At 38.7% G+C, this 12,587-nt stretch overlaps 1 protein-coding gene across 2 annotated transcripts in view; it reads left to right on the top strand.

Moving 5' to 3' along the window:
- The window catches only part of NEK3 (NIMA related kinase 3), a 90,959-nt gene that overhangs the window by 35,632 nt on the left and 42,740 nt on the right, over positions 1-12,587 (top strand). The window contains exons 2-5 of one of the 2 annotated variants that reach the window (XM_050766301.1): positions 432-707; positions 3,498-3,634; positions 7,759-7,899; positions 10,976-11,119. The gene's annotated coding sequence lies outside the window, so the exon portion shown is untranslated. The remainder of the gene's footprint in view (positions 1-431; positions 708-3,497; positions 3,635-7,758; positions 7,900-10,975; positions 11,120-12,587) is intronic. The other variant, XM_050766300.1, reaches the window with a different exon arrangement.

Raw genomic sequence — 12,587 nt, 5'->3', positions numbered from 1 at the left:
ATGGTGGGAAGGAACAAATTTAGGAGCACCAGCACCCCCAGACCTCCCCTGGCCACCCCAAGGAGCAGGTGATCAATATCTCAGCACACCTCTACTTACTTGTGGCACACCAGTGTGTCTTAGGCCTTAGTGAGCTGTGAGGTGTATGACCTTAGGTAAGTTACTTCTCTCATTTTCAGTTTCCTTATCTACAAAATGGAGACCTTAGGGAGTTAATGTGGGTATGAGAAATGTACATAAAACATATTGCACAAGGTGAGGCTTGTAGTGTATGCTAATAAATGGTAAGTTGCTGCTGCTATGGTTGTTAACAATAATTATAAAAAGCAAATGGAATGGGCTTGAATTGAAAAAAAAATTAGACACATAGGTTTTTCTTTATTAGCCTGCATTGTATTTTTCTTTTCTTTTTCTTTAATGCATCTTTCTAGGACAAAAAATAATATCCAAGGATATTTTGGCACTAATCGCGCGATCTGTAGCAAGAAAGTTGAGCAGTCTGAACTGTTGAGACTTCCAAGGAGACTTCAGAGAACCAAGACAGTGTAAAGGAAAACAGGAAAAAAGACTTGTTAGACATTATTAAGGGCACGAAAGTTGAATTGAGCACAGTAAATGTACAAACAACAAAGCCACCCAGCAGAAGTCCCCTTAAAAGCTACAACTGGCGGGCCTCAAAGAGCTGCAGAACATGCTCCAAAGAAGAGGTAAATTTAATTGTAATTTGAATGTTGTTTGAAACTAATTTTTTTTTTTTTTTTTTGAGGCAGAGTCTTGCTCTGTCGCCCAGGCTGGAGTGCAGTGGTGCATCTCCACTCACTGCAAGCTCCGCCTCCCGGGTTCACGCCATTCTCCTGCCTCAGCCTCCCGAGTAGCTGGGACTACAGGTGCATAACGCCACGCCCGGCTAATTTTTTGTATTTTTAGTAGAGACAGGGTTTCACCGTGTTAGCCAGGATGGTCTCAATCTCCTGACCTTGTGATCCGCCCGCCTGGGCCCTCCAAAGTGCAGGGATTGCAGGCATGAGCCACCGTGCCCGGCCGTTTGAAACTAATTTTTTGAAACTCCAGTAAGCTTTTTCTTTTGGCAAAAAATATTTTTAATACAAGTACTTGGGAGATGTTGAATTAATGAAGAGTAAATATCAGCTTGTAAACACAGGGACTCTAATAATTACTTGAGAAACGCTGTGACTGTATTATATTTAAATAACAAGAGGATATCTGTACACAATCCAGTGAAAGGAAAAGAGAAGTGATCTCATTGAGAATTCCACACTCTTACATATTTATCGGTGTTATTAACTGCCACTTAACTGCCTCTTTAAGCTGCTAATTAACACTGTCATTTACATCTTGATTTGAAGGTAGCCTCATGTCTGTAAAGGACTTGCTTATTTGAAATTTTCAATTTTAAAGGTTTTTTTCTGGAATAAAGTTTTAGCATGTTGATTACAACTGCTGTATATGACTTCCTTTCACCAATAACTGTCAGTGCTTTCAGCTTTCTTGGCTTCCTCAGAGCATTATAATTACTTGTGCTTGTCAAAAGGGTATTACATTTAATTCTAAGTGCAATCAGTGGTATCTTGGCATTGTATCGTAGGTTAAATGGCAGTATTTTTTTTAGTGATACATAATGATGTATTTCAGTGATGTCATTAATTCAAGTAGTGAGGTGTGTGGCTTCAGGATACCCATCACTGACTTCTCTTGTCAGAACAAACAGATAATATAGGCTTCTGTTTCCCAGAATGGTTTAACATTTTAATGGAACCTCTTGGTTTCTACATGGTATCAAAAATACCTCTAGAAAGTATAATTGGGTGGTAGAGTAAGCTAATTCAGACAATCATTACCCGTAATAGGTACTTCCTCCTCCTCCTACTCCTTTAGAAACAAAACAGTTATATAAGTATATGGAAGTAAGTAACACACGCAAACATATATAAATACTTATCAAGAATGGCATTTTTAAGGCTCCCAAACCTGTTTATGACCCCGATGCCCTTTATTATAATTTAATTAACTACTACAGAAATGGTAAAGTGAGTTGAATGCTTTGGAAAGAGTAAAGGTCACATAAAAAATTTATTTCCAATTAGGCACGAGTGAAACAAATATACATACACAGGAGCATCATACCCTTAGATTGCTTTGTAAGCTTTCTTACTTTCTCGCTCCACTTTTCCACTTAAACCAAAATTGAAAATACTGCAGGATGGGTGTGATACATATAAAAGATATGTCTTAGAACCTTTTATCAGTGGTCCTATGTTTCTAAAAGAGGCTTTGGTCCTACATCAAAAGATTGGTGAATGTGGTGCATTTGTTTTGAGTTTTTGGAAGGTGTCTTTAAATGATTTTTGCCTCCCCTCCCCGCTTTTCAAGGACTCCAGGGTGCATGGAATTAGATTAGTCATGATCTTTGCTTCATGAGGCACTGTCATCATAGTTTCATGCACAGCCTGCTTTTCTTTCTTTGTATTGTATATTAAATCCCCATTGATATGGTTACCATGGTTACACTACCTCCCAAACTTAGTGGCATAAAACATTCACTCATTATGCTCTCAGATTCTGTGGGTTAGCAATTTGGCTGGAACACAGTGGGGAAGGCCAGTCTGTGCTCTATGATATCTGGGGCCTCAGTTGGAAGACTTAGTAGTCTGAGGCTGGAATCATCTGAAGTTTGCTCACTCATAGGTCTGGCAGTTGATGCCGCTGTCAGCTGAGACCTTAGCTGAGGGTGTTAGCAGAAACACCTACATGTGGCTTTCTTTGTGGCCTGGGCTTTCTCGCCGCATGGTGGCTGGAGGATTTTGATAAATGGATAAGCCCATGTGACCCACACACTTAACCAAGACACTGTGTTTCCCATTTTCACCTTCCCAGTCAGTAGCCTTCTGTCCTGAGGCAATTGCTGCTTTGTTTTTTCACCTCAGATTAGTTTTGCCTGTTCTAGAACTTGATAGAAATGGAATCATACAGAATATATTCTGTGTCCAACTTCTTTCACTTGATCTAATGTGTATGAGAGTCATTCATGTTGGCATAAGCTGAGTACTCTTCCATTGCTTGGATACCTCACAATTAGTTTTTTCTTTCTAATAATAGACCTTAGGTTGGTTACAGTTTGGGGCTATTATGAGTAAAGCTGTGAACAGGTTAAGCTGCCTTAATATTTGCTTGTAATATGTATTGTTTTTGAAATGCGATAGCATCTAGTTGAAAATTCCACTAATTTATAATTTTTGAGGCTGATCCCTCATCCCTCCACATTAATATATTGTTCTGTGTTAACATTTCAGAGTTTATTTAAAACTGGTACCTAATAGTTGAGATTTCTTGCTTTTGTCAGAAATTGAATTGAATGATACTTTTTTGATCAACAGAAAATTTTCCCCCCAAAATCATTTCACTTTTCACTAAACTAATGGCATAGTAAGCAGTCTCTCTTTCTTTCTTTCTCATTTGGTTTTCATTTTCTTTTTCAGAAATGAGCCCCTGAGTCCTGAGTTGGTGGCAGCTGCATCTGCTGCCCTCTTTTAACAAACAAGCCAGAGCTGCTCAGGCAGCTCCGTAGCATGAGGAAGAGTCGGGCACAGAGAGGTGGAGAAAGACCTAAAATTAGGTAAGTGAATGAAACCATTAGGTCAGTAATGTTTATATCTCAAAATAGGCCATTTTCATGTGGCTAGTAAGTAATACATCTCAGCTCACTGCAACCTCTGCCTCCTGGGTTCTAGTGATTCCCCTGACAGCCTCCCCAGTAGCTGGGATTACAGGCACGCGCCAGCACACCCAGCTAATTTTTGTATTTTTAGTAGAGATGGTGTTTCACCATGTTGGCCAGGCTGGTAACTCCTGACCTCAAGTGATCCACTCACCTTGGCCTCCCAAAGTGCTGGGGTTACAGGCGTGAGTCACCGCACCCAGCCTAACCTATCTTTATAGCAGGATATGCTCACAGTTGGAGTATTTTCAATACATTGTGTATTCCGTGGATTTGTTTTTTTTTTTTTTTTTTTTTTCTGAGACGAAGTCTCTGTTGCCCAGGCTGGGGACTAGGAGTTCAAGACCAGCCTGGGCAACATAGTGAGATCCTTTCTCTAAAAAATAGAAAAAAATTATCTGGGTATGGTGGTACATGCCTACAGTCCTAGTGACCTGGGAGGTTGGGGTGGGAGGATCACTGGAGCCCAGAATTCAATGCTGCAGTAAGCTACGATTGTGCCCGTAACACTCCAGCCTAAGCGACAGAGCGAGACCCCCTCTCAAAGGGGAAAAATAAATGTTGTATGTGATACATAAGTTCCTAGGCCAGCCTCCAATGGCTCACTTAATCTTTCTACCAGTTACTTATATGAACTTCTGATTTTCCCCCTATTTAATAAACTATATTACAGGCTAGATCTCATTCATGACTGTATACCCTGTAGCATCTACTCATGTGGCTTACAGATCATAGGAACTAGTTATCTTAAATTCTTTTTTGAACAAACTGTACTATAAAATATACATCTATAAAGGAAAGTAGTTAATTCAATTAACGTTTGTTCATTAGAACTGAAGGTGAAACTAAAAGAACAACCCCCTGTATTACAAAAACTGCGTTCTGTTGTGTATGATAAAAAGGAAATGCAAAATGCATAGGGACAATGAATCACCTCTCCCCTGCTCAAATGGTGTCCGTTAAGTGTGCATCAGAAAGGAATTTTTTGTCAGGGCAGCTGCTGTTGTCCAGACAAAAGAGACACTTGGATTCTTGAAGAAGCCAGCTTGTTTTTTAAAATTAAAAAATCTTATTTCTAAAACTGAAATTAGTTGGCAAGGAGGCATTGAAATTTTATGTATTTTATAAAACAGTATCAAATGATTATACTCTAGTGAGGAAAGTAGCACACAAATTTATGTAATAATTTGATGAAGGTACTGTTTGAATGTGCTGTACTTGCATGAGTCTAAAGAATGTTTCCAATTAAGTACAAGAATAGCAAAATGTGGAAACTTAAATTTAGCAGTTGTTCATTGTTGTTATATTACCATCCCAAATAATGTGGAAATATAGTTGGCATTCAGTGATTTTTTTATTGACCGATTGAATGAGTTATTCTGTTCCATGATTCCTACGTCTTGTTCCCCATTAAGTTCTTACCACTACTACAAAGGATATAGTCATAGGCCCTACTGGTTATCCTAAAATCGACAGGCAGTATAACTTAACGGAAAGAGTGTTGGTGTTATGTAGAACTGGATTCAAATTCCGATTTTGCCACAGTAACCTTTCCCCACCTATAAAATGAGGGTTAGTACATACATCTCCAGGATTAAATGAGGTTATCTGAGAAGTGTGAGGTACAGTGCCTGGAACATAGTACACATTTAATAAATGTTTGCAACTATTAGCAAGTGTAAAATATGATGATCCTAATGATGATGGAAAAGACATAGGTTGGACAGTGTCTACCAAATAAAAGATAACTGTGAGATAGTTATTTTATTGGTGTGATTGCTCTGTAAATGTGGCTAGTTAAGCCTGACAACTGTGATTGTTACCCAGTATCAGATGATCTAGGCGAAAATACTTAATATCTGCCAGTCAGTGTGTGATTAGAGACATTTCTGCACCTAAAGGCTCATATAAACCGATACAGAAAAAGCAAATAGATAAAATAAGGCTTACTCAGGTAGAAGAGTAAATGAGCTGTTTGTTGACATGCTTTAGTGGGCTTGACAAAAGTGTGTAAACAGGTAGGCTGGAGGATAAATTATATGTAATCTATGCCTCTAGCCCAGAAAGGTCAAAAATGTTTGAAAAAATAATTAAGGAACAAAAATACAGGGAAAAAAGTAGCCAAGGGACAGATATTGATACTCATTTTCCTTTTACAACTTTATTAAGGTATAATTTGTGTTCAACAAACTACATACATTTGAAGTATATAACTCAAGTAGTTTTGACAAATAGATACACACATGAAACTGCCACTTACAAATCTGAACATTTTCATGACCCTTAAAAGTTTCCATATGTCCTTTTGCAACACACACACACACCCCCCCCAATGCAGGCAACCATTGATCTGCTTTCTGTTAAAATAGATTAGGCTGCATCTCTTAGAATTGTACATAAATGAAATCACACAGTATATACTCTTACATCTGGCTTCTTCCACTCAGCATAATGATTTGAGATTCATCCATGTTGTAACATGTACAGTAATGCATTTTTATTACCAAATAGTATACAGTTGTATGGCTGTATTACTTTTTTTTTTTTTTTTTTTTTTTTTTTGAGACGGAGTCTCGCTCTGTAGCTCAGGCTGGAGTGTAGTGGTGCGATCTTGGCTCACTGCAACCTCTGCCTCCTGGGTCCCGGTTGAAGCAATTCTCCTGCCTCAGCCTCCTGAATAGCTGGGATTACAGGCACACATCACCATGCCCATCTAATTTTTGTATTTTTAGTAGAGACGGAGTTTCACCATGTTGGCCAGGCTGTTCTTGAACTCCTGACCTCGTAATCCGCCTGCCTCAGCCTCCCAAAGTGCTGGGATTACAGCTGCGAGCCACTGCGCCCTGCCAATGTGTTACATTTTTGTACCTCTTCACCTGTTAATGGACATTTGGATTGTTTCCCAAATTACAACCCACATTTGGGTATTACAGAGAAAGCTGCCATGAACTTTCGTGTACAAGTCTTTGTATGGACATGTATTATCTCTTGGGTAAATATCCAGGAATGAAATAACTATGATGAATAATAGATGTATTTTTAACTTTTTAAGAAGCCATCAAGCTGTTTTCCAAGATGTTTGTACCATTTTACGTTCCCAGCAGCAGTAACTGGTGGGAATATGGCTCATTCTCAAAAGATGATCTGAAATTTCAAAAGTAAAAAAGTTATTGAAACATGTAATATGATGGTGGTAATTAGCCTACTCATAGGGTTGGTTGTGAGGATTAAATGTACTAATCCTTTAAAAACATTTAAGCACAGAGGGAGGCACTCAGTATTCATTAGCAATTTTATTGTTATTCTGTTGATCTAACTTCTTTGGTTGTTAACAGTAGTACATTAGTGACTAATTTTGATAGAGTAAAAATAAACAGACTGTATTTTAAAAATCAGAGTCACATATTGTATAAAAATATTCATATTCATAAAAATACCTTTAAACAAAATACAAATTTAATTTTTTTCCAGTAGAAGGGGCAGTGATTACCTGGCATTGTTGTAAAACCAAAGTTAAGCTTGACATTATTGTAGTTATAGTCTTTATGTATTTATTTATTTTTTGAGATGGAGTCTCGCTCTTTCACCCAGGCTGAGTGCAGTGGCCTGATCTTGGCTTACTGCAACCTCCACCTCCCGGGTTCAAGCAGTTTTCCTGCCTCAGCCTCCCAAGTAGCTGTGATTACAGGCATGCACCACCATGCCCGGCTAATTTTTTGTATTTTTTGTAGAGATGGGGTTTCACCATGTTGGTCAGGCTGGTATTGAACTCCTCACCTTAGGTGATCTCCCCTCCTTGACCTCCCAAAGTGCTGGGATTACAGGCATGAGCCATGGCGCCCAGCCTAGTTAGAGTCTTTAACACAGTTTTTGTTGCAGTTACCTCTCAGTGATACAACTTTTTATTATATACTGTAATTAAGAGTGTCAAGATATGAAAAATATACAATCCAGGATTGGTTATAACATTTTTTAAAAAGGTATTTACACTGACTTGTTGTTATTTAAAATGTCTTACACAGACACATCACCTTCACTTTGGGATGTGGAATTTGCTAAGTAGTTAGCCACAGAAAATGAACACCCCTTCAGAATGGGTTTGAAGAGCTGATCCACTGGATGAAAGAGGGGAAACTGGGAGTTCCCAATTAACAGTGAAGCAGGTAAGTGTTAATTTCAGGGGTTTCTAAAATTCATTGAGATTATTTCTGCCAGATATTCACTTTTAGAGTGTAGATACTTAGATGAATTTCAAAACACTGTGTAGGTATCTTCACGGTGTCCTAAAGAGAGTAAGTTGCAGCAGAATGCATGCAATATAATAGAATTTTATAAAATTCGAAAACCAAATTTTGAATATACTTTGTTAGCTCTAAAGGTGATAAAACTATAAAGAAAATGATCACCATAACACGGTATTTCAGGAAGGCAGAGTAATTGAGGAGGGACACCCAGGGGCTTTGACAGTACTATCATTCTGTTCCTTAAGTTGGATGGCAGGTTCACAGGTGGTCATTTCATCATGCTTTTATGTTGTTATATGTTGTATATATTATAGTATATGTTAGCTATATTATACATTATATTTTGTTTGTAACAGTGTTTCATAATATTTTAAGGAATGAATAGAAATGGCACATAATGAAGATATGCAGTGCCTAGCCATCAGTAGAATCCCAGCATTATCAGATTCCAGGATAATTCCAGTACAAAAACAAGCAAACAAAGGACATCTTACCTAGAATGCAAAGATCGTTTATATTCTAATAAACTGAGACATTCAAATAGGAAATCCCTCTTTTAAGGATGGCATTTTTTATATGCTTGGAAGTGGTTTTTTTTTTTTTTTTTTTTTTGAGACGGAGTCTGGCTCTGTCGCCCGGGCTGGAGTGCAGTGGCCGGATCTCAGCTCACTGCAAGCTCCGCCCCCCGGGTTTACGCCATTCTCCTGCCTCAGCCTCCCGAGTAGCTGGAACTACAGGCGCCCGCCGCCTCGCCCGGCTAGTTTTTTGTATTTTTTAGTAGAGACGGGGTTTCACCGTGTTCGCCAGGATGGTCTCGATCTCCTGACCTAGTGATCCGCCTGTCTCGGCCTCCCAAAGTGCTGGGATTACAGGCTTGAGCCACCGCGCCCGGCCGCTTGGAAGTGTTTTGAAGCAGAAATTGGTTGTGAATAAGTCTACTTCTCCTTATTGATAGGAAAGTATAAGCTTGCTTCTAATGTCACTATTATCCCTGCCAATAAATTTAAATTCCTGGAGGTAGTGTTGCTTATGAACTCACTCACTTGCTTATTAATACCAGGTGCATTTACCCTCTTAGGGGATGACCATGGGTATTTTTAAAAGATAAGAAATTTGCTGAGAATTCCTGAAATTTTTCTGATTTTTACTAGCCAGTGAGGACATTGTCCCTTTTTGCAGGTAGCTTTGAAAGATGGTGATACCTCCACAGTTGAGACCATGTTGTTAAAACATCCTTCATTTAATTATATACACATTTGGTTCTAAAGAATGTATTATCCTTAGATTCTTGGTTCTAAAGAATGTATTATCTTAAGATTCTTATTACTATTCTTAAAATTGCTCTAAAACTTGCTGAGGTAATCAGTTTTAAATTCTGTAAAAACAGATAACAAAACCCTCTTAATCCTAAAGGTGGTTTTAAAAGTTCATGCATTTATACGTGTATGCAAATTGGCTATTAAACTGGGAAAATTTTATTCTAAGTAACCAAATCTTAAGGAGCTAAAGCAAACCTGCTTTATGAAATATATTAATTCAAGGACTAAGCAATTTCTGAAAACAGACTGATTTACTGTGCTGCTTAGTATTTCCTCAAAGTAGAATACAAGCGACGGTAGCAGAGGGAGGAAGTAACTCATACCAGGAAGAACAAACAGCTGCTGGAATACGCTTGTGGTTTAGAGCTTCTTTTAAAAATCCTGTCAGCTGCAAAAGAAAGGAAGGACTAATATTTTCCACGATGTCAGTAACATCTTTATGAAGATGCTCCTTTTGAATGTGGTACAGAAAGTTGGAAAACACTTAGGCATAGTATCTGGCATAGTGCCCCTTAGGGAGCACTTCATATACATACGGTCCGGGGCTTAGGATGATTTGACTCAGAATTTTTTGACTTTATGATGGTTCCAAAGGCGATGCACATTCAGGAGAAACTGAACTTTTAGTTCCCATACAACTATCTTGTTTTTCACATTCAGGACATTGTTCCCATAAATTACATGAGTTATTCAACCGTTTGTAATAAAACAGGATTTGTATTAGATGATTTTGCCCAAATGGAGGTTAATGTAAGTGTTCTGAGTACGTTAAGGTAGGCTAGTCTAAGCTCTGATGCTCAGTAGGTTAGGGTGTATTAAAGGCATTTTGACTTACAGTATCCTCCCAATAAACCCATTGTAAGTCAAGAAGCACCTGTAGAGATCTACCTTTACCAATTTCAACTATGACAAATTTAATGTTCCTGTATTGCTTTTAAATCGGAGAGCAGCAGCAGGTCTGAAATAAATACTGCAGTTAGCTTTGTGTTCTTCACTATTTATTGAACAGTTCAGAGGGCAAGGAAGCAAAGAGAAACGCTCTGAGTGTGTCTTCGCTTGCCAGCTCCTGAATTGTTAACAGTTCTATAATGGCCTTCCTTAATGGCCTTCCTACTTTTCTCTCATTTTTTCTGTTCTCTTCCCCTTTTTTGACCCTGTCTCAAAAAAATCAAATAAAAATATCCCTTGGGAATATGTAATGTTTGTATATGGAAGCCCTCAATGCCTTTCTTGCTACCTGTAGGGTAAACTCCAAAATCCTTAGCTTAGCATTCAGATTCCTCCATCAAACTGGGTTCCTAGGCCAGCTATTTCAGAGTTAATGTTACTCTTGTTTGGGGGATAGTGTCTCGCTCTGTCACCCAGTCTGGAGTGCAGTAGCACAATCATGGCTCACTGCAACTACCACCTCCCAGGGCCCAAGCATTCCTCTCACCTCACCCTCCTGAGTTGCTGGGACCACAGGCCTGCACCATGCCTGGCTAACTGGTTTTTGTACTTTTTGTAGGTTTTTGCCATGTTGCCCAGTCTAGTGTCCAACTCCTGGGCTCAAGGGATCCCACCCCTTCTTGGCCTCCCAAAGTGCTGGGATTACAGGCATGAGCCATTGCACCCAGCTGATGTAAATGCTTTGGTTCCACCCCACCACCATGTCTGACTAATTTTTGTATTTTTAGTAGAGACGGGGTTTCAGCATGTTGGCCAGCCTAGTCTCGAACTCCTGACCTCAGGTGATCCACCTGCCTCGGCCTCCCAAAATGCTGGGATTACAGACGTGAGCCCAGCCCAGAAAACATTAGTTTTTAAGAGGCAACAGAATGGTAAGCTGAAAGTCCTGGTTATTATTGTCAGGGGCCACAGACAGATCAAGTCAGATAGGAATCATTTGGATTTGATAAGGGATTACTAGTGGTTTTGAGAAGATTAAGACTAGAGAGGCAAATATTTTTATATTTTGTGGCAAAGGAGATGCAGTCAAAGTAGAGATTGGGAAAAAGGTTGAAAAAGTCTGCAAGGAGAAAAATCATCCTTTGACTGCTTACTGCATGCCAGGTAGAGATCTAAGTAAGCCCAAAACCATAGAGTGATCTTCAGTTTCTCTTATCCCACATGTTCACCCATTATCAAGTCTTGCTGGTTCTAGTATATTCCAGCTCATTGTATTTCTCTTCATCACCTCTGTGGCTAACAGCCTTTTCTAACCTAGATTTAATGTAGTAGTTTCCTAAGAAGTCTCTGTTTCCAATACTGATTTGTTACAATATATTCACCATACAGCAACCGGAATGACATTTTTAAAAAGTAAATAGGACCATGTCTCTCTCCTACTAATAATGAACTTTCCATGACTTTCCATCACACCTAAGGTCTAAATTCAGTGTAACAGCCTGCAAGGTACAAAGTGAGGCCCTTGAAGTAGCATCTTATAGCTTCTTTGCTCTCTTGGTTTGAGCCACACTTTCTGTTGATTGACTGAAACCCCATGTGTGTTGAGGAGCATCTGTATATGATGCTTTGTGAGAGTCACATTAGGTTAAAGCTAAGTCAGTGACACATGCGGCTGTTGAAATAATTTTAGTATTTAAGAGAACTACCAAATCCGTAGAGTTTATAGGCAGTTGGCAGAAAATAAAAGTGTTCCTGCACTTGTCCTTGATTTCCCTAATTGTGTACTCTCTTACATCATTATTTTTCCACCTACCACACCTATATGTTGTGACTGAACAGGGTAAAAAAAGTCTTAATCTCTCTAATGTTAACTCTTGATCAGTTGCTATAGCCTTCTATGAGATCGTATCTGGGCTTTGAAAAGAATGTTTAATTGCATTTTATTAGAGTTGTGTGCTATTGATAGAGGATAAGAGAGGGCCAGGTAAGCTTGATGTGTATGTATTGATTGTCTTAACCTCCCTGAGCTTTAGATTTAACTTTTAGTCTTTTTTTATTGGACAGCTTCACGTTTCTTAAGAATCTCAAATTCTGTATGGTATTTGAGTCTTCACCAAATTAGAAGGAGAAAATCTGTAATGGTCAATGTATATCAGTTAAACTCTTCAGAATATGTGAGATGATAATAATTATCATTTATTGAGTTCTATGGGCCAGGAACTAAATGCTTTACAGTACAGAGATACTATATTAGATTGTCTACTTTTGGGAGAAGGGGCAGGAGAAGGGGAGATTTTCTTATGAGGGAAAAACTCCAAGATTACATCCCTGTTGTCTTTCCTCTGAATAGTTTCTAAGTTATTTGATTAAAAATTATGTTTTAATTAGAATTTGATGGCC

This window comes from Macaca thibetana, chromosome 17 (assembly GCF_024542745.1).
Source record: "Macaca thibetana thibetana isolate TM-01 chromosome 17, ASM2454274v1, whole genome shotgun sequence".
Taxonomy (NCBI): Eukaryota; Metazoa; Chordata; class Mammalia; order Primates; family Cercopithecidae; genus Macaca; species Macaca thibetana.
Note: the sequence above shows the minus strand (reverse complement) of the source record. Positions and strands in the feature narration are given on the sequence as shown.